This window comes from Cryptomeria japonica, chromosome 9 (genome assembly GCF_030272615.1).
Source record: "Cryptomeria japonica chromosome 9, Sugi_1.0, whole genome shotgun sequence".
NCBI classification, from domain to species: Eukaryota; Viridiplantae; Streptophyta; class Pinopsida; order Cupressales; family Cupressaceae; genus Cryptomeria; species Cryptomeria japonica.
The window spans coordinates 140,653,626-140,677,249 of NC_081413.1; positions in this window are offsets into that span (position 1 = coordinate 140,653,626).

A 23,624-nucleotide genomic window follows, 5' to 3' on the forward strand; every position below is an offset into this window, starting at 1 on the left:
AATATTGAACGCGACATCACCATGGCTGATCTATGCAACACCAAACAAAAACCAGGTGAATTATTCTCAGTATTCCTGCAACGATGGCGCCAAATGTCTAGCAGACGTTCTCTTCAGTTACCTGAACAAGAACTAGTGGAAATTTTCATTTCCAACTTAAACGAAGAAATGGAATTTCACCTGGATGTCAAAGACACAGACTCTTTTAACGATATGATCACCAAGGGTATAAAATGTGAACGGGCACTCATCACGAAAGGACTCATCAAAATCTTTAATGAACCCAAAGATGGTCCTCGCCCGCGCTTCAATAGTGATAAACCAAACTTCTGGAACAAGAATAAGAATATCGTCAACGATGGGGTTGTGGATGCTCGAACTATCCAAAATGCACAACCTGTGGTTCGGTTTGCAGGACAAAATCCTCCACCTCAAAATAACACAAATGTTCCTCCTAATCAAGGTCGCATCACATCTCAGGATGAACCAAGACCTCGTCCACAAAAACAAAAACGTACATACACTCCCTTAGGGGAACCCATTGAAACAGTGTTGCGACAACTCCTTTCTCAGAATTTGATCACTCTACCTAAGCTATCCAACTATGAGCCTCAGGTCAAACCAGCATGGTGGAGAGATACTGAACATTGTGAGTTCCATCAAGGAAGAGGACACAAGACAAGTAATTGTCATCGATTGAAAGATCTCATTCAGGATCTTATTGACCGAGGAGAAATTGAAATTGAAGGACATGACCCAAAAACAACCAATAATGATCATCAGATGTTCAAGAATCCACTTCCATCACAAGATCAAAGGGGTCCTTCCACTTCCAGACGAGGTCCTGATACCACTGATTATACGCAGGCTGCGTATAATTACACTGTCAATCACCTGTATGATGCCAGTGAACAAATTGCAACTATCACCTTCAAAAATCCCACCTCAAATTGCAATGTTGTTACGCGTCGCGGCAAAGTTACCATCAAGGCAGCTCCACAAGGCACCACCTCCATCCCAAAGCAGTACAATCTTGTGGAACAATTAGACAAAACGCCTGCGCTTATATCCATTTTAGAGCTGTTACGCCTATCGCCATCTCATAAAACAATCTTGGATCAAGCACTCCAAGAGGCGTCAGTCCCTGCAAACTTGAATACAGACCAATTTCAAGCCATGGTTGGAAATCTAAAGTCATCACCTTGTCTCACTTTTTCTGAAAGCGACAACTCTTCTTTCCAACAACCTCATAACGCCTCACTCCACATTGAAGGCTTTGTCAACCAACACAGGATCAAGCGAGTCTTGATCGATAATGGAGCAGGCCTAAACATTTGCACACTTCAGTTGGTCACAGCATTGGGATATGCAATAGAATCAGTGGATCCTCGTAAGAAGATCACCATCAAAGCCTATGATGATGCAGAGCGTTCATCCAAAGGAGCTGTGGTACTACCAATCCGAGTGGGCCCTGTGGTAAAGCATATCATTTGTCAGGTTCTGGACCTTCCTCTACCATATAATCTATTATTAGGAAGACCTTGGATACATGCCATGCAAGCCGTTCCATCTACCTACCATCAATGTATCAAGTTCCCACATAATGGTGCAGAGATCACAATCCTGGGTGATGCAAATCCCTTTGCATTTTGCCATAATATCAGCCATCAACCAGAGATTACTGTTCCTAATAATAGGGAAGCCATTTCCTCCACATCATATGTAAATCCCACCTCTCTTGCCAGTTCGAACACCCCTATACCCAAGCAAGAAAAGCTTAAGATGAAAGTCGCAGAGGAAGGTCCCGGGGAATATAACTTAAGTCAACTCTTTTGTGTGGGACAAATGCCCACTTCTCCTAGAACACATGGTAAACCACAGCAGTTACTCCAGCAACGACTAATCACGCCAGCATGTGCCTTAACGCCTTTCATCCTTGGAAAGAGTCAAGAGGAAGAAACACAAGATGAGGACCTGGCGGACTGGATCTATAAAGATCCCATCACCACTGACAAACCGCAAGTTACACTTCCTACGGAACAGTATGGTAAAGGCCTCCTCATTATGCAAAGAATGGGGTATGATGGTCAGAGTGCTTTGGGATACTGCAAACAAGGATGACATGAACCACTGCTGCCAGAGTTCAAGCCCAAAGGTAATACAGGCCTAGGCTTTGAAAAAGAGATCCTTCCTAAACTCAGATTTAAAGGAAAACCTAGCAAACCATTTTGCCCACCTACTGTAAAGAGGACACCTTTCATAATCAAAGCACCATCAAGCAATATTGCCATTGCCCCATCGAGGCTCACAACTCCACCATCTACAATACCAATCATCCCACCAATCGAACCAGTAATCCCATCCACAGTAGTCATCACATCAATAAAACCATTCATAGCAGCAACTATATTGGAACCTGCAGTAGCATCTATGGCACCAGTCGTTCCAACAGAAGCCACTAAATCAACACTACCAATACTTCCAGTGACAAATTCTTTTATCCCCATCACGGTTCCTGCAGCACCGATCACCTCAAAGGTACATAAACCAATCACACCTGCAGCATTCAACTCCAGCGACATCCCAGTATGGTATAGCAATCGGATGCTGGAGAGTGATTCAGAGACCGACTCACATGAGTGGGAATTCGATTCAGTGCAACTTAACACTTCAGATGAGGAAGACACATCACCACCTCCACCCCACAAAGACATCCCTGTTTACGGAGAAGCACAGATAAAGACCACTTGGGTACCTGAGCTGGAAACATCTTCCACAGACCCTACGTCTCATCCTACGCCTGATTCTGACAGGGAAAGTACCATCAACTACCTTCACCACACTGTCTTAACCCTCACTGATACATCTCCCGCACTTAACCTAATCGATGACGTAATGCCCATTGTCCACCCTGAACTCATTGAATGGAACCAACCAAATCCCCCATGTCTTGACCTCTTCCAAAACGATGAGGCTATCATTGACTTTTTGGAATTAAGGGATAATCTACCAAGCGGGGATCACAAAGCTGGATTCGCCATTGAACTTAATAGCGCAGCATACTTCGGGGCAGATGCCAAACCCTTCAGCTGCAAAAATATAACATTAAAACATGGATCTTCTAGTGAAAACCACACTGTGGCACTGTTTGATCCAACAAAAGTAAAAAGAAAGAGCGTATCCAACGGTGAAAACCTCTCTGAGGCGCCTGAGGATGAAGGGTTTGACATTCTCCCTGCTAATACACAACAGGAACGATCAACGATCCTCATTGAGGAGACCAAAGAATACAATGTGGGGACTCCTGAAAACCCTCATATCATACATCTGGCATCTCTTCTCACTCCAGAGGAACAACCTCAATTTATAGAGTTCTTCCAACAGCGTCAGATCAACTTTGCATGGTCATATGCAGACATGCCTGGGCTTGATCCTGATTTAGTCATGCATCATCTCACAGTAGCAAAAGGAGCCAAACCTGTCAAGCAGAAGCTTCGTAAGATGCATCCTCAGATTGCCGTGCTAGTCAAAACAGAACTCAAGAAACTCCTGGATGTTGGTTTCATTAGACCAATTGATTATGCAGAATGGATCTCCAATATTGTGCCAGTTGGCAAACCAAAAGGGGGCATCCGCATTTGTACAGACTTCAGAGATCTAAATAAAGCATGTCCTAAGGATGACTTCCCTCTACCAAATATTGACATCATAGTAGATCTGACAACAGGACATGCCATGCTTTCACTCATGGATGGCTTTTCAGGATACAATCAAATAAAGATCGCACCAGAGGATCAACATAAGACAGCCTTCACATGTCCATGGGGCACATACTGCTGGAATGTAATGCCTTTTGGTCTAAAGAATGCAGGAGCGACCTATCAACGAGCAATGACCACCATCTTCCATGACATGATGCATACTATGATGGAAGATTATGTGGATGATTTACTAGCAAAATCACTCACAAGAGAAGGACATCTCCATATCTTAGATCAAATCTTTGATAGACTGGAACAATACCATGTTCGACTCAACCCAAAGAAATGTGTCTTCGGAGTGACCTCTGGGAAGCTTCTAGGATACATTGTCTCAAGCAAAGGCATTGAGGTCGATCCAGCAAAGGTTAAGGCAATCATGGACATGCCACCTCCAAGGAATATCAGTCAGCTAAGGACACTACAAGGATGGCTTCAATCTATCCGCAGATTCATTGCACAATTGGCTGATAAGTGTCACCCATTCACACACCTGCTACACAAGAACATCCGCTTTCAGTGGGATGCCCGATGCCAGCAAGCATTTCAGGCGCTTAAAGACTATCTCATGAATCCACCATTGTTGATGCCACCAGATCCAAGTAGACCATTATTGCTCTATATCTCAGCAACAAGTACAGCATTGGGTGTACTACTGGCACAACATAATGCAGAAGGAAAAGAGTGTGCTATTTACTACATCTCTCGCACACTGGTGGGCTATGAACTCAATTACACACCTATTGAGCGAGCTTGCCTAGCAGTAATCTTGGCAGCCACTAAACTGAGGCACTATCTGTTAACACACAAGGTGCAACTCATTGCAAAGATTGATCCACTCAAGTATTTACTTAGCAAAGCAGCATTGACAGGTCGCTTGGCCAAATGGGTAATGATTCTAAGTGAATTTGACATTGAGTATGTGGACCGTAAAGCTATCAAAGGTCAAGTTATTGCAGATCAGTTGGCTGATGCACCTCTCATAGGCGATCATCCTCTCATTTCCAATTTTCCAGATGAAGAGATATTCATGATTACAGAAGCACAGTCATGGAAACTATATTTTGATGGTTCATACACTAGGCACGGCTCGGGGGCAGGCATTCTGTTTATCACACCTCAAGGTGATAGCATCCCGAAGTCTTACAGGCTCACATTTCCATGCACAAACAACATAGCAGAGTATGAGGCCTTGATCACAGGACTCAGGTTAGCCGTACAATGGAAATTAAAAGAATTGCAAGTATATGGCGATTCCCAACTAGTCATTCGACAAGCAACAGATGAGTATCAGACCAAAGATGATAAACTCATGCCATATAAGCAAATGGTGGACAGTCTAAAGACATCATTTACTACTATCACTTTTGAGCAGATACCAAGAGATCAGAATCGAGCTGCTGACGCCATGGCTACCATCGCATCTCTACTAGATCTTCCACAGAATTCAACACGCTATGAGTTCTTGGTAGAACAACTTTGGATCCCCGCTTATGATATCCCCGAATCCAAAATGATATGTCGCCTTGTTGGTTCTGAATCCCCATGGTACGGTGAGTTCTACACCTATCTCCGCGATCACACCCTTCCTCCCAACCAATCAAATAACCAACGTAAAACCTTCATTTGCCAAACTGCTCGATATACCATTATTGCCGAAACCCTATACCGACGCAGTCTTGATGGTACTCTCCTTCGATGTCTGGAACAAGGTGAGATAACAAAGGCTTTGGAAGAGGTACATGAAGGAATTTGCGGGACTCACTCAAGTGGTCCATCACTAGCCAAGAAGATCATGCGAGCTGGATACTATTGGCCATCTATGGAAAAGGATTCCTACTACTTTGTCAGGAAGTGCAAAAAATGTCAAGTTCATGGCGACCTAATACATGCACCAGCTCAAGAACTGCAACCAATCACAACACCATGGCCTTTTTGTCAATGGGGCCTTGACCTTGTGGGTAAAATCCATCCATCTTCATCCAATGGCCATAAATTCATTATTACCGCCACCGAGTATTTCACCAAGTGGATCGAAGCTGTTCCACTTACCCAAGTCACCGGCAAGCAGATCGCCTCATTCATCCTCAATTACATCATCTGCCGGTATGGTGTGCCCATGTCCATTGTCACAGATAACGGTCTTCCTTTCAAAAATCAGGATGTTCGTGAGCTTTGTGAGAAATTTCATATCCAACACCGCTTTTCCACTCCCTATTACCCACAAGGCAATGGTCAGGCCGAAGCATCCAATAAAAACATATTGAGGATCCTAAAGAAGACAGTCAATGATGTCGGCCGTGATTGGCATGTTCAATTGAATCCAGCGCTATGGGCATATCGAACTAGCATTCGGACCCCTACAGGTGCAACTCCTTATTCATTGGTCTATGGTGTTGAAGCTATCTTACCTATTGAGGTCGAGATACCATCCTTACGAGTTTCATTGCACAATCTCATCGATGATGAAGCATACAGAGTATCTCGTCTTCAGGACTTAGAGTTACTAGATGAGAAGCGACAAGCTGCATACAACCATCTCAAAGCCTATCAGCAGCGCATGAGTAGAAGCTACAATCACCGAGTTAGATCTCATACATTTGAGGTAGGTGATCTTGTTCTTCGAGAAAATCCTCGCAACCAACCAAACAGAGAACATCAAGGCAAGTTTGAATCAAACTGGTTGGGCCCATATGTTGTCACTGCTGTATTCGGGTCCGGGGCATATTAGTTGGCTACATCAGAAGGAGAACCACTTGCAGATCCAATTAACAGCATGCACCTCAAACGGTTTTATACCTAAGCTGTACAGAGCATCAGGCTCCCCTGCATACTAGAAAATACCAAAAAACATTCAAAAATGTCTCGCAAAATACAAAAACATTCAAAAATGTCTCGCAAAATACAAAAACATTCAAAAATGTCTCGCAAAATCCAAAAACATTCAAAAATGACTCACAAAATCCAAAAACATTCAAAAACTATTACACAAAATCCAAAAACATCGAAAAACCCATCGAAAATCACACCAAAACATGGCAACACCTTGTACATATTCATTCAAGCAGATGCAAAACCAACATTAACACAGTACTCACACAATGACCATTTATCAATCGACCACACAATCCACATCCAACAAATCAGAAACTGTCTTTAAAAACAAGGATGCATCCTTCCTTACCAAAACAAAGACAAAAGTGACGTTTTCTTTGACAAGAAAATTATGTTAAGCTATCAAATGCTTGGTTGATTCGTGAGTAATTCATTTGTTTATCTGTATCGGGATCTTTCAGCATTGTTTTGTATCGTTTGCGCATTATTTCCGATGAAGTTCTGGGGCATGTACTAATGGTGTCTACGTGGGAAGTTCACTAGGCTATGTGATCTTATGCCAAATGCAATCATAGATCACTACGGCTTGCTGACTACAGCATATACCTCGACCATATGAGCATGAACCATTACCAAGGATCCATATTCTTTTATTCTTTATGTATATACTGTTTGTTTGCAGGTACAATGCTCATTCTTTGGTTCCTCCTCATCCAATTTGGATAAAGGTTTTTCTTTCTTAGTACGGTATGCACTTGTCTCAGGATATGATCAGCCTAAGATCAAGGAGGACGATCCAAGTCATGCATGAAAGGAGATAATCCTTGTCTATTCCGCAAGCAATACTCAGGTCAACTTGATCCATTATATCAAGTTGCTTGTATTAACTTGCTATATCAAAATCCATGTAAGAAATACTCTGGTCATCTTGAATCTTTATGTCAAGTTGCTTGTATTTTCTTACAACATTTTAAAGCTCAATGATGAAAAATAAAGCACCATGGATCGTCATTCCATCTCATCTGTATATATTGCATTTCGTTGCATTCCATCCATCCATACATTCATAATAGCTGCATATCATGCATACGTAGTCATAATAATGCATACTCTATTTTACTCATCTTCTTCCATAGGACTCGGTCCTAGTCCTCCATATCTTCTATCTAACATCGAATCCCCCCTCACCCTCCCTATCTTGATCATCAACATCATCCTAATCCCTTCATCGCTTCCCATCCTCACTCATCCACAAAATTAAGCCAGTTACTCTATCTACACAGATACATCAACTCCCACACACCTAGACTATCAACAGATACTCTGATCAAGTATCTTCGGGTCTCAACAGGTAATCGATCATGGTAATCCTAGACTACATCAGGCATTTATCATAATGACCTAGTCTCAACGGGGTTGCCATGATTCCCCACAACCATCCATCACATGCACACACTATCAATTGATCAACCAATCAAACACAATCCAACAGACAATTACATCAATTGTCTACGTCTCAACGAGTATTTTGCTTCATATACCTTGACTTCATCGGGCAATTACATCAATTGTCTAAGTCACCATCAGGTCACTTTGATTCACTTACTCAGACTTTATCATGTTCAAGCGACCAACTGACATCAACTGTCACACTTTGACTTGACTGGGGCAATTAAACCGATTGCACCAGATTGTCCAAACAATTTTGATCAATTGTATAGCATCAATCCAAACCCCACACTACATCTGCTATGTATCTCTTGCATGACCTCAGGGTACTCGTTGGCTTGTTGTTTCTTCATATTCACTCCATTTTCTCCCATTCTTTCATCATTAGTTCTAATTTCTTCTATTCTACCTCCCCTCCACTTTTCATTCTTTTTCGAGAGATCACCCGATTTTTCAAAAAAAAATAAATTCGGCCCATCTCTCGAGGGGGCATACCACCCATTAAATTTACATTTTATGGGGCATTTCTTCACACCTATTTTTCTTTCTTTGAAACGACGCGATAAACCGCACCGTCTCAAAGAGGGGCAAATGTAGTCACATAAATCTGTCCACTTAATTAAATGAATACTTAGTATTTATTTGATTATTTAACCATCAATTAATAATTAATTAAATTAATATTTAATTAATTCATCTTAACCCTATTCTCCTATTAATTAAATAAATTATTAAATTTATTTGATTTAATTCACTTAACCAAATTCAGACCATTAATTAAATAAATAAATCATATTTATTTAATTAAATCTTCTCTCACATTTAAATAAATTAATATTTATTTAAAACCCCCAAAATCCCACCTCTCACATTTAAATAAATAAATCATTTATTTAAATCACCTTTATCCTCCACCCACTTGCATTTTCCTACAAAAGCAAGTTGCACAATTATTTTAAATAAATAATTTATTTAAATCACCTTTATCCTCCACCCACTTGTATTTTCCTACAAAAGCAAGTTGCACAACTATTTTAAATAAATTATTTATTTAAAATCCTATTTATCCTCACCCACTTGAAACCTTTAATGGTTTCCCTTAAAGTAGTCAAACTTGATGGCTTTAAAGTCTTCAAACTTGATGGCTTCCTTCTATAGTCTTCTTAAGACTTTAATGGTTTTCCTTAAAGTCTTCAAGCCTTTAATGGTTTCCCTCAAAGTCTTCAAGCATTTTAAATGCTTTATCTTCATTTTTCTCATTTAAATAAATTAATATTTATTTGAATATTTATCCAAATGCAAATTACACCATTTAATTGAAATAAATGATTTTATTTTAATTGAAAATACCAAAATTTCTCCCACTTGCATTTTCCTACAAAATCCACTTGCATGCCTAAACCCCTTCTAAATTCTTCTAAACCCTTCCTAATTAGCCTAATCCATCCCCTAAATATTGTCACATTCCTAAGCAAATTGGAGTCACTTCTCAAAGACTCCAAAGTCTTTGAAAAGCAATTAATGCTTTGTGTGTTCAACAAATTAACCCTCAAAGTCTTGGATAACCTTTGAAAGCTTCCAACCTTCAACCACTAAATGGCTCAAAGTCTTGGATAACCTTTGAAAGCTTTCAACCTTCAACCACTTAATCCCCAAAGTCTCCAATAACCATTAATGGTTAATTCAACCCTCCCACATGGTTAAAACATTTGTTTTGACTCAACCTCTACCCAACCCAAGGGTCTCATCAAGCCTTTAATGCTTTGACCATGATTATCTCTTAATCATCTGCACAAAGGTTTATCCTTGCATTAACTCCTAATCCAGTGGGTAATCTTAATTTAGACTTGACCCTTACCTTCTAGATAACCATGAGGTCTTCTCAGTCCTTTAATGCCTCCAACCTCTTCTCTCAACCCAATCCTATGTTGACACTTGTCACCATTTTATTGGTGCCAATTGTGCACATGGATCCCCAACTTTCAAACTTGGCCCTTGATTAAACCATTCAATCTTAACCCTTCATTTCCCTATTTCTTCTATAAATAGAACCCTTCTCCTCAAGCAAAAGAAGAAGCATTTTAGAGTATTGTTGTTATACTGGCATTAGCATAGAGCTTTTTCATAGCATCACTATCTACTCTTGCATAGTATTTGCTTATCATATTCAACCATCTTGAATCTCCATATGGCATCCATGGCTAGTGCTAAAAGCTGAGAGCTACACTCATTTGGGACTTGGAGAGGAGAGGAACAAGGGAGGAGCAACTATGAGCATCTTGATTAGCTATTTCATTTTATGTTTATATGCTTTCTATTTCATGCTTAATATCTCTCTTGATATGCCTGTTTAGGATAATCTTTTGTTGCTAACACTAACGTTTGTTTCTTGTGCTCTTGTGTGTGTTGCCATCAAACAGATTTTCTAATCCTTTTTGCAGAGCATCAAAATCTTTACTAAGGCAATTTCGGTTAGGCTCGCTAAGCTCCTCCCTCGGATTGTCTCCCTAGAACAAGGAGGATTTGTACCTAGGTGAGAAACATCTGAAGGTGTGATTGTATCTCATGAAGTTTTTCACTCCATATCTCAACAAAAGGTTCCGGCTATGATACTTAAGCTAGACATGTTGAAGGCTTATGATCGGGTTGATTGGCAGGCTCTTAGGGTTGCTTTGTATCATCTGGGCTTTTCACGTTGTTGGGTTAAGTGGGTGTTTTCTTGTATATCTTCTACTCACTTTTCAATTTTGGTTAATGGTTCCCCGTCAAGGTTCTTTGCTTCCTCTCAGGGACTTAGGCAAGGGGATCCTTTGCCTCCTTTTCTATTTATTCTTTTGGCAGAAACATTAAGTAGGGCCATATCTAATGCTACATCATCTGGTTTATGGTTAGGTATTAGAATAGATGGCCTCCTGTCTCCGCAATCCCATTTCTTGTTTGTGGATGATATGCTTCTGTTTGGGGTAGCCTCTCTAAGGGAGGCTCATGTTATTAAGAAAATTATTTATGAGTATGCAACTTTTTTTGGACAAAGTGTTAATAATCATAAATCCAAAGTCTTTTTTGTGAATGTCTCCCCTCTAGTTAAAGATAGACTAGTCCACTTTTGGAATTATCAAGCAGGGACCCTCCCATGTGTATACCTAGGTATTCCTTTTTTTCTAGGGTCAGATAAGGCTTCCTTTTGGAACAAAATTGTTCATACAATATCCTCCCGAATCTCTTCCTGGAATCATAAGTGGCTGATGATGGCTGGTAAAATTCTTTTAATTAAGTCAGTTTTGAATGCCATCCCCACATATTTGATGTTGGTTTTATAGGCTCCCCCCAAGTTATTAAGAACATTAAGATCTCCCTTAGGACCTTTCTTTGGAATGATAACTTGGGTGATAGGTCGAGGATCCCTCTCTTGGCTTGGGACAAAATTTGTTGTCCCAAAGAGCTGGGGGGGTGCGGGCATTCATAATTTAGCAGCTCAGAATAAGGCTTTGGGGGCAAAATTAGTTTGGAAGTTATATGTTGACCCTCATAGTAAATGGGCTGCCATCATGTTTGCTAAGTATTTAAGGGGTGCTTCCAGAGAAAGGATTTTTATTGCTTCATCTCTTCGAAAAGGTTTGGCTTTTTGGAATTTTTTGGTTTCATGTACGATGGTTATTTTACCACATCTATCCTGGGTTGTCAATAATGGGAAGAAAGTCCAGTTTTGGGATGAAGTCTGGAATGGGCACTCTGCCCTTTCAGCTATCCGAGACTGGTTGCCTTTGTCTGGTATTCTATAAGATTTTTGGAGGCCTTTTGTTGTTGATTATTTTGACATTGTCTCAACTGGTCCTTGTGTGATTGCGAAATGGAAGATTATCCCTCCCTTGTCAGTTGATAATAATCTTATTTTGGCTTTTGTGGAACAACTTCACAAAAGACCCCTTGTTTTCCAAAATAAAGAGGACTCCTTGATTTGGATTAAGAGTGTTGTCAGTTCTTACTCAATTAAAGATGGTTATAATTCTTTAGTTCAGACTTCACCATCCCCTTGCTGGCTTATTAATCTCTTTTGGCTTCTGACTTGTCTTCCTAAAGTAGGGTCGCTTGCTTGGCTGGCAATCCAAGATAAGGTTCTAATTGGGATGCATTTGGATAGACTTGGGATTACAGTTGTATTTCCTTGTGTTTTTTGTGGTCATTGTATGAAATCCATGGATCATGTTTTTTTGTTTTATCCATTTGCTTCTGAGTGTTGGTATTGATTATTTGGCATGCTTGGCTGATCTTCTGCGATAGGTCTCAATCTACTTTCGCATTTCATGGCTTGGCCCTTGTTGTTTTCCTCATCATTTTATTTATCCCTTTGGGTTGTGGCCCCATCATTGGTGATTTGGAATCTTTGGCTTGAAAGAAATTCTAGAATTTTTAATCATAAAAATTCCTCTTTGTCTGAAGTAATTGGTAAAATTCAAACCTCCATCAGTGAGGTGGTACATTCTTTCATTCATAAAAACTTAGATCATCTCAGTTCTTTCTCTCATTGGGATAATCAAGTTACTTGGAAATGGTCTACACTTCGTCTGATGCCTTCCCATGGGGCAGTATCAGGAGGTCTATCTTCTTTGGTTAAATGAAAAATGGCCAGATGGACTCCCCCTCCGTTCCCTTCATTCAAACTTCAATTTGATGGGGCTTCCAAGGGGAATCCAGGAAAGTCTGGTATTAGAGTAGTTATTTTTTATCATTCTTCGAAAGTCATCAAAGTTGTGGGTAAATAAATTGGACATGGTACTAATAACATGGCTGAGTTTCAGGCTTTATCCTTTGGGCTTGATCTCGTTCTTTCATTAAACATTAAAGACATTATTATTGAAGGCACTTCCATGGTGGTGTTTCAAGTGGTTGCTGCTAATAAATCTCTAGCTTGGAATCTTCAATATTTCTTAGATCACATTCTTTAGCAATTAAAATGCGTTTCCACTTTTTCTATTTTGCATTGTTTTAGGGAAATCAACGTCATTGTGGATTTTTTAGCCAATAAAGCTATTGCTGAGGGTGTTGATTTCCTGGAGGTCTCTCCCTCGGACACTCATGCATCTTGCATGAAGATGGTTTTTTAATAGGTGGTCCTCCTTCTTGAAAACCTACTTCACTATTTATGCTTCGTTAGTATTTGTAGTAAAGGTGTTGGCCTTCCTGACAATTATGTGCTTTTGATATTTTATTCATGAAGTAGGAAATTGGTTGGGTTTTTTAACTAGTCTGAGATTCCTACTATATTTGTACCTTCTCATGTCTATATGCTTTATGTGTTGGTTACTTCCCTATATGGCTATAGGGGGGGTGTTGTCCTGCCTTATGGCAGCATTCCTGTTGTAGTCATATTTGGTAGTTTCTTCACACAAAGTCTAGAGGTAGGAGGGGTCTCTTTGGTTTGGATGGTGGCATTTTGCTTTCTTAGCTGAGTGGTCAGCTTTGGTTATCTTGGTTGGTGGGATTTTTTGAACTTCTTTTGTAAGTTTGGGATCTCTTTGGCATATGGCAATAATTACATATTAATCAGTATCTGTGCCGCAGCAGGGGTACTTGTATAATATCTATTTGATCCTTTGCTTTTGGTAATAATTTTTTGTTGCAACTGACTGGTTGATGCCTTTCCATCAGGCTATCATACTTTATGCACCTGTTTCTCTTTTCACTTCATTTGGCATCATGATCTATCGATGATTTAGGTTGTCGTTCTAATGATTGGGTTTATTATGGTATCCGCTGGCTTTATCATTGCGTGATCATCTCTATTTTAGCGGGTTTCTTTCATGATGGGATAATTATGACATGGTGATCCCGTTCTCAGTTATATTGTTTGTTGGTGGGCACTTATAGCTTTCATTCGATCATTGTCTTGCTTTTCACTCTAACATCATGTTTTGTTTTCTTTGGAGAATTCTTGCCAAATTCGATGGATGGTGGCTTTTTCTAAGGAATTGGAAAGAGCAGTTAATGTGGTATTGCAGAGGGTTTCTTATTTTGATATTGCTCCTTTGGTTACTACTTTGGATTATCCTTTCATTTGGTCTCATCCTTCTTCTTAAGGGTCTTCAATATCCTTCCCTGCTTCTTATTTGGATTTGTCAATGTTTGCTCACCATATTTGTGATGGCAGGATCTCTTATTCTTGGTTCTCTCATGGCTCTAAGTTTTGCTTTCTTCAGAGCTTTTGATTCTTGTGGTATTTAGAAAGGTTGGATTTTGGGGTGATGGCACTGATTTTTGGTGGACAATCTTGACTCCATCTTCACATGCTCCCTGATAGACTGATTCTTGTAGCTTCCTTTATATCTAATGCGGATGACAATGTATTGCAATGTATCTGGGGGGTTTGGTATGCCTATGAGCTTTTTATAATGGGTAGATAGGCTTATGTTTTCTTGAGCAGTACTGAAGGGTTTTCTTACTAGTTCTTTCCCTTCAGTGCTCTTTGAACCAGACACATGTAAAAAATATATATAATTAATATAATTTTAGTGGTCTCATCCACTTTTATCAAAAAAAAAAAAAATAGAAAAGGGTTGAATGATTAATTGAATAGAGATAGAAATTGAAAATGAATTTATTTACTTAATAAAGATAATTTAATTTGAGGATTAAAAATCATAATTAATTAAATAATAAATATTTAATTAACATTAGAAAATAGTTTAAATGATTAAACGAAGATAGAATTGAAATTGGAATAATTAGTAAGATGATGAAGAAATATGAACAGAAGAATAAGATTAATTAACTTAATTAAATAATTAAAGAATTATTTAATCAATTAGAGGAATAATTAGTACATGATCAATTAGACATTTGTAGGTGTCTACATTTGCCCCTCTTTGAGACAATGTCGGAATGACGTTGTTTCAAAGAAAATGAATTTTTTTTTTTGTCCCGGTGATGCTTAGGGACGTATAATGCCCCCTTCAGAGATTGTTTATGCATTAAAGGTATGAATGATATCTCGAAAGAAGAAGAACGTGAGATACAAGAATAGTTAGTTGATTAGAGATAGAGATAGGTGATGTGAAGATGATATTGAGATAGAATATGAGAGAATGAACCTTAGAATGAAATAGAATAATGTTAGATGACAGAAAATGATTTCGAAAGAGATGACGAGAAAAGAATTAGCAAACTAGAAATAAGCAAATGAGATGAAATGAGAATGGTTGATTCACGAACTTGTGTCATTATTTATTGCGCAATATATATTCATCACTGGGCCTTATTATTGAACAATGGAGCTTAGCACACTAGGGTATAAGGAACCAAGATTTAAAGCTATCTCATTAAAGAAACAAACATGTAGCAGACAAGGAGTGAAACCCTCCATTCTGGGAAATACACTAGGGGTCGAGGTATGTGTGGCATCCACAAGCTGAATGCTCCTATCACACACACCCACTAGAGCAATTTCCCTAGAACTTCATTGGTTCACACCACAAACAACAAACAAAGAAAAAGATAATGCCCATCATGGCTCCTCTAGTCACTTGTGGAAATCCTTGAGTAGCATAGGAACATGATCTGTCGCCAAATGATAAAAGATAAAGACTGGCCTAGACAAAATTCAGCAGCTATACTAACCTTGTGCCTTCGTTCTCAGTTTCTTGATGTGATAGTTGATATTGTTTGATCTCAAAAAGTTGTGAACTCCATTTAAGACTGACCTATCTGATTTTGAGTGTATCGTCTTATGTTTAAGACAAGATAATGATCACTAGATATGGATATGATACATGATAAGAGAGTTTGATCAATTGATTGCAGATGTTTGACTGGATAGTCGTATCCTTTGTTAACTTTGTACAAAGTGTTTGTTGGATATCTGCTAGGTATTCGTTTCTCACAAGACATTTTATTGCAAGTTTTTTTATTGATTTTTGACTGTTTTTGGATTTTATAGATCGATATTTGGATATTTTTGGTTTGATTTTTTCAGGACATTATATGGATGTTTTTAATTGAGTTTTTAAGACTTTTTCCAATTTTTTTCAGTATTTTATGTTTTCCCAATGTTTGGATTTTATGTTTTTCAATGTTTTAGAATTTTTTATGTTTTTCAATGTTTTTGAATTTTGTAGATTATATATGAATTTTTTTTATTGATTTTTAGGGCTTTTCAGGACTTTTATATGATTTTTAGGATTTTTTCAGTTATGCCCCCAATGTGCAGACCTATATGAAATAATGATTTGTAGACTGTATGTGGAGACAATGAATTTTTGACATGATCTATGTTAATGCAATATGCATGACGAAGATGCATTTCCTATTCGACATGGATGACTGTGTTTGTTTAGCATTTTGTAATATACCATTTGAATTGGAGGTACAAAATATTTCATAGATAAGTGGTTAATCGATCCTTAAGGTCCCTTGGAACATCTAAATTAACACACTTAGTGACTAGGATTTACAAATGGAGGTGTGGAAAATTTCCCCATTGGTTCTTGAAACTTTGATCTTCTTTTACCCATGTGTGTGCAAATGAGTTAATTCTCACTCTTGTGTTCACTAAAGATCCTTAGAATCCTATATGACTAGCTACATGGATTATTCTAACTTCAAAAGCAACCTAAATAGAGCCTCGCTTCCAACAAGCTTTTAGAGCTCCAACGAGGTTATAAACTGTATTCTCTCAAATGTTGCTCCATTGCCAGTAGGCGTTCATAGTCCTGATGGAGTTATTTGCATGTTCCCATAGCAAGCTTTTTGTCACACTTTGTATGCATGATATTTTAGTTATATATCATTTCTCTTTTTCCTTGAGATGAATGTTTGGCATAGCAATTTTTCTTTTTTATTTTCTTTCCTTGACTTGTAAGTAATGAAACCTACTTGGGTGTGATAATTACAGCGGCGCTAAAGTAGAATTTCAGATTTTTCACTAGTCATATGATCAACTAGGTGTCTAGAATGAATTAGAGATTTGGTTATTGTGTTTGAGATATAGTAATTGATAGATTTTAGGTTAAAAAGTCTCAAATAGTGAAATCACTACCCAACCATAAGTAAAGCATCGTCACAGGGTAATGTTGAAAATGAATGACCTTAGGACCTCAAAGACTTCATGTCCAAATATCTAAGAAAGGAGATGACCCTTGTTTCTCTTGAATGGAAACAAATGATAAACTTGGACAGTTTCCTTGTTTTATTGATGCTGGTATATGCTAATGCAGGAATTTTTGCAAATGCGATGCATTTGAAAAAGAAACTATGTGTGATGCAGTGCTTTGAATAAAATGATATATAATGCTGAAAGTAAAACCTAAACTAACCCAACCCTTAGATATAATATCATTTAAGGTGCATGTTGCTCATAGGGTCAGGAAGTTTTGTGTAGGTAGTTCATTGGTCTCTGTTTGAAGATTTGCATAAAGATGTATTTTCCAATAGGATATAAGCTAATAACTCAATGATGAACCAATAGTACCAAACCAGTACTGATAAAGGGGGGGGTGAATCCGTACAAATAGAAATATAGTCAAAAACCCATTTGATAGCAAATACTCCAAATGACTGGCAAGCGGTGATACTGGCTGGAACAGAGTGCAACCGGTAAGACCCAGAATAACTAAAACAATCATAAACCGGTCACTCACTGAGCTTTCCTCTTAGGTCAATACTATAGTACCATTACACCCTCATGCATGAATAGGTAAACTATCATCTGATCTTCACAACAGTTAGTTCAATATGTTTTATAGACAGGCATAAAACACGGAACCATCATATGTTCAACAGGTAATAACAAAGCATCACAAGACAAAAGCATCACACATGACACACATATTTTTCACGTGGAAACACAACTAGGAAAAACCATGGTGGGGATGAATACCCACAATCTGCTTTTGAACTCTTTAGAAGTCCACTCTGTTAGGAGCCTTGTCCGGTTAAAGACATTACAATAGGTTCTGCTAGGAATCAATCCAGTTAGGGATCACGCGGTTAAGGGATGGCTGCAATACCCGATTGAGGGTTAAACCTGGTTGGGTTACCTTGTTAGAGGATTTCAAGAACTCAATAGCTAAAGGATCTCCAGAGCTCTATAGCTACCCAAAACTCATTAACTTCGAGTTACCCAGTTAAGGGATTTGAATCAAGCCGGTTAAAGCTACCCTGTTAGGGGATTTGTATCAAGCCAGTTAAGGCTACCCTGTTAAGGGATTTCACAACTATTGAAGTGGTTAGAGATCAATAGGAATTACAATAATCTGGTAACAACACTCAATGCTAATGCAGATCCATTTTGGTTCCTCTTCACCTTCTGCACATTCACTTTGCAGGTATCTCTTCTCTCCTTTGGTCTGGCAAGAATCACATATCACTTTCCTTGGATACACACTCACAACTTTTGCCAACAACCTTAGAAAGAAACACAACATTGACCTTATAGGAAACATACAGGTCGATAGCAATAACCCTAAACCCTAAACCTGTTAGGTTAAGCAATTCAGGCAGTTCAATCCTGACCGTTGAATCATACTGCATTAAATGAAACAATCTTGAATCGATCTCAATACATTCTCCATTGTCCATTATCCACCGATTTTATGGCGACTGATAACCCATCATGCGTTATCACCATTTGACAAACTTCGCACATTCTCAAGGTAGATAGGAATAGTCTTCTTCATGCAAGATCCTTCATGTGCATAGAGCTTACATGGCAACTCAACCTATTCTCCATTATACTACTAACTCATCACACAAAGATCACCGATTGAGTCACACAGGCTTGAGGTACTCCAACTGGAAATCCTGAAGTGGAAACTACCTACCAACCGGTAGTCACACAGTGCTTCCATGTGCTGGTTCATCTTGAACAAATATACTACTTCACTTTGGCATATATACCGGTTCACACATATGCCGGTTCTCTCTTCTCACATATCACATATGTCGGTTCACTTCATATCACATATTGACATCAATGACAACATACAATATCATTATGTCCTTATACTGGTTCACATAATGCCAACAATCTCCCCCTTTGGCATTGATGGAAATATACAAAGATATCTCTCTACTTCACATCTTCTCCCCCATTTGCTGCAGATATCTTTTCCACTTCACTCCTTCTCCCCCTTTGATAACAATGCCAAAGTGGAGGCACAAGCATCCCTGTTCCATTATGTTGCTCCCCCTGAGGAGTAGCATCCTTCAACACATCAATCAACAAAAAATTGACTTTACAATACCTGACTGATGTGGAACAAATACTTTTAGTTCACTTCCTGAAGGGGCAGTACCCCCAATTCACCTCTTAAATGCACAAATGTAGTCTTTGAAAGAGGCTTGGTGAATATGTCTGCTAACTGCTCCTTACTGGAAACGTGTTCCAATGCAATCTTTTTATTCTGAACCTTTTCCCTTAAGAAATGATACTTAAGCTCAAAATGCTTGGTTCTAGAATGTAAAACCGGATTTTTTGAAATGTTGATAGCACTTGTGTTATCACAGAATATCCTTACCGGTTCAAATATAGGGATTTTGAAGCTATTTAAAACATGCTTCATCCAAATTGTCTAAGTGTAGTTCATACTCCACTTCCGCTATAGACTGAGAGATACAACTTTGCTTTTTACTCATCCATGAGACCAGTCTACCACCGAGAAAGAAAGCACCACCGGTTGTGCTTTTCCAGTCATCCACATTATTTGCCCAATCAGCATCTGTGAACACTTTCAGATTGAAATCATTGTTGTATGGGTACCACAATCCATAGTCAACTGTTCCCTTCAAATACCTAAGAATTCGCTTGACTGCAATCAAGTGGGAATCTCTTGGACTTTTCTGGAACCTTGCAGAAATGCCAACTGCATGTGCAATATCCGATCTGTTGTGCACTACATAATGCAACTTACCAATCATTGAACAGTATTCCTTCTCATCAACCAGTGTGGAATCATCCTCTTTTGTCAATTTGCAATTGGTCACCATCGATGTACCAACTGGTTTTCTATCTTCCATGCCAAAAGTCTTCAACACCTCTTTGACATATTTGGACTGGGTGATGAAGATTCCATCTTTCATCTGTTGAATCTACAGTCCAATGAAGAACTTAATATCCCCTATGAGTGACATCTCAAACTCTTTCTTCATCTCATCAGCAAACTCATGACTCATATTGTCATCTCCGCCAAAGATAATGTCATCAACAAAAACCTCACAGATCAGGATCTAGTCTCCTTTAGACTTCAAGTAGATATTGCTATCTTCACTTGTTCTCTCAAATCCAATCTTCACAAGATGGGAATGTAGGCACTCATACCATGCCCTAGGTGCTTGCTTTAGACCATATAATGCTTTATGTAGCCTACATACCATGTCACTATCTTTAGATAGGGCAAACCCATCTGGTTGCTCAATATACACCTCCTCTTCAAGTACACCATTTAGGAATGCAGATTTTACATCCATTTGATATACTTTGAACCTTTTAAAAGTTGCATATGCAAGAAGCATATGAACTCCTTCCAATCTGGCTACAGGAGCAAAGGTTTCTCCATAGTCTTCTCCTTCTTCTTGAGCATATCCTTTGCACACCAATCTGGCTTTATTCCTAATCACTATGCCATCCTCATTCGGCTTGTTTCTAAACACCCATTTGGTGCCAATGACATTTTTATGCTCTGGTGTGGGTACCAAGGACCATGTACTATTTTTCTCTGTCTGGTCAAGTTCCTCTTCCATTGCCTTGATCCAGCCTTCATCTTTATGAGCCTCTTTGAATGATTTAGTCTCAAATTCAGAGATTATACATGAGTTTTCTCTGATCTTTCTTCTTGTAAGGATTCCTGCATCCTTATCTCCTATGATCTGTTTAGGATCATGATTCAGCTTGACATACCGAGAAATGGTCTTGGCAGGTTCTTCTTGCTTTTCCTCTTCATCCTCATCTTCATCAATATCAACATTCACCGGTTTAGGAACACTGTTACTGGTACTCAGTTGACTGACAACCGATTCCCAGAAGGTTGCAACTGGTTCATTTATAGTTTTCTCACTACCAGTTTCCTCAGTTTTCTCAGAGGATTCATCAACTCTTACATTGATACTTTCCATAATTCTCTGAGTCCTATTGTTGTAACACTTGAAAGCTTTACTCTTGGTGGAATATCCTAGGAATATTCCCTCATCACATTTTGCATCAAATTTTCTCTAGTGTTCACTCCTCTTGATGTAGCATTTGCTACCAAACACTCTAAAGTAGCTAACCACAGGTGTCTTACCGGTCTAGTACTCATAAAGAGCTTTATCCTTACCTTTCTTGATGAGTACCCGGTTCATTGTGTAGACTGTAATGCTCACCGCTTCTCTCCAAAAGGTGTGAGCTAGCTTTCCTTGAATCAACATGGTTCTAGCTGCTTCAACCACAATCTAGTTATTCCTCTCTGCTAGGCCATTCTGCTATGGAGTCTAGGGGGCAGACAGTTGCCTCTTGATGCCAAATTCTTCACAATACTTGTTGAATTCATCGAAAGTGAATTCCCCTCCTTGATCAGTTCTGAGACACTTGATCCTTTTGCCGCTTTCCTTATCCACTAATGCTCTGAAAGCTTTGAATTTCACAAAGGCTTCAAACTTGTCTTTCAAGAATGTGACCCACATCATTCTTGAGCAGTCATCAGTGAGAATCATAAGGTACCTATCACCCTGCACACTTCTAGTTTTCATAGGACCACATAAATCAGTATGTACAAGATCAAGCAAGTTGTCAGCAATGAAAGATTTACCTTTAAAGGTTGAGGAAGACATTTTCCCCAATTGACACTCTCTGCATAAGGTATTATCTAGTTTGCTTAGCACCAACAACCCTCTAACTGCCTTGATCTTACTAGCCTTCACAATGTTATCAAAGTTTACATGGCAGAGTCTCCTATGCCATATCCAGCTATCATCAAGCTTAGCCATAAGACATGTACTTATATTTGCATTTAGATGAAATAGGTTACCTTTGGTCTGCATGCCGGTGGCCACCAATTCACCATCTTTTCCTTTGATTCTGCAAACTCCATTCTTGAATTCCAGAGTGAGGCCATTGTCATTTAGTTGAGAAACACTTAGAAGGTTGTGTCTGAGACCATCAACCCAGTACACATTGTCAGCACTGCTCTTTCCATTCAAAGAGATGGACCCTCTACCTTTGACCATGCATGGTGCATCATTGCCAAAGAAAACCACACCACCATCATACTCCTCCAAAGATAGAAACTTGCTCTGGTCACCTGTCATATGGTGAGAACATCCACTGTCAATGATCCACTCATTGGAATTATCAAACCCAAAGACAAGAGCCTTCTTCTCTGCCACATCTTCCTTTACAGCAACAAACACAATGTCTTCATTCTCTTCATCTTCTGATTCCTCATCTGTGACACCTTCATCAACTGCCACAAAATAGTTTCTCCGGTTTCCTCCTTTGAATTTCCTGAACCTTTCTAGTTTGTCCTTGTTATCACCATTAGGGCAGTTTATAGCAATATGTCCTATCTGCTTGCAAGAAAAGCATTTCAAAGGTAGCTTACCTTTGTATTTACCAGTTCCTTTAGGAAGCTTCCTAGCAAGGAGAGCTTCAAATGCCATCAGAATCTCCTCATCATTCATTTCTCTGCTCTAACTAGGTTCCCCACTAGTGCTAGCTTCTTTTCCTTTTCTAGATGGTATAGTAGAGGCTTTCAATGCTGATTCAGTCTTTTGAACACTACCATCAAAACTATTTACCTCATAGGCTGTTAACTTGGATATGATGGAGTCCAAGGATACCTTATACTTGTCTATTGATCTCAACTCCTGGATAGTAGCAACCCTTATTGCATAGACCGGCAACAGGGATCTCAGGACTTTGCTTACCACAGTGGAATCTTCTATTTTACCACCTACACTCTTGATTTCTCCAACAACTGTTTTGATTCTTATTCCATACTGCTGAATGGTCTCACCTTCAACCATCTGCATATCTTCAAACTTCCCTCTCAGGCTTTCTTCCTTAGCCTGTTTTACATGTTAATCACCACCATAGATATTTTCAAGAGAATCCCATACCTCTTTGGGATTTATCTTGTCCTAAACATCAATAAACTTGATGTCGAATAGACTACTGATGAGGGCTTCCATGACTTGCCCATTTTCTTCTATCTCTCTCTTTTGGTCATCAGTGAGAGTACCGGTAGGGACAACATAGACATTCTCAACATAACTCCAGTGTTGAGCACCCATGCTTCTGATGAATATCTTCATCCTATCTTTCCATATACCGAAATTTTCCCTGTTAAACTTTGGACCTTCCCTCTTCATCATTTCACTAGGATCTTTACCTCAAGCGGTTAAGCTTACAACACAAAGAACCTAGAGTGCTCTGATACCAATTGATAACTCAATGATGAACCAATAGTACCAAACTGGTACTGAGAGGGGGGGGTGAATCAGTACAAATAGAAATGCAGTCCAAAATTGGTTTGATAGCAAATACTCCAAATGACTGGCAAGTGGTGATACTGGCTGGAATAGAGTGCAACCGGTAAGACCCAGAATAACTAAAAC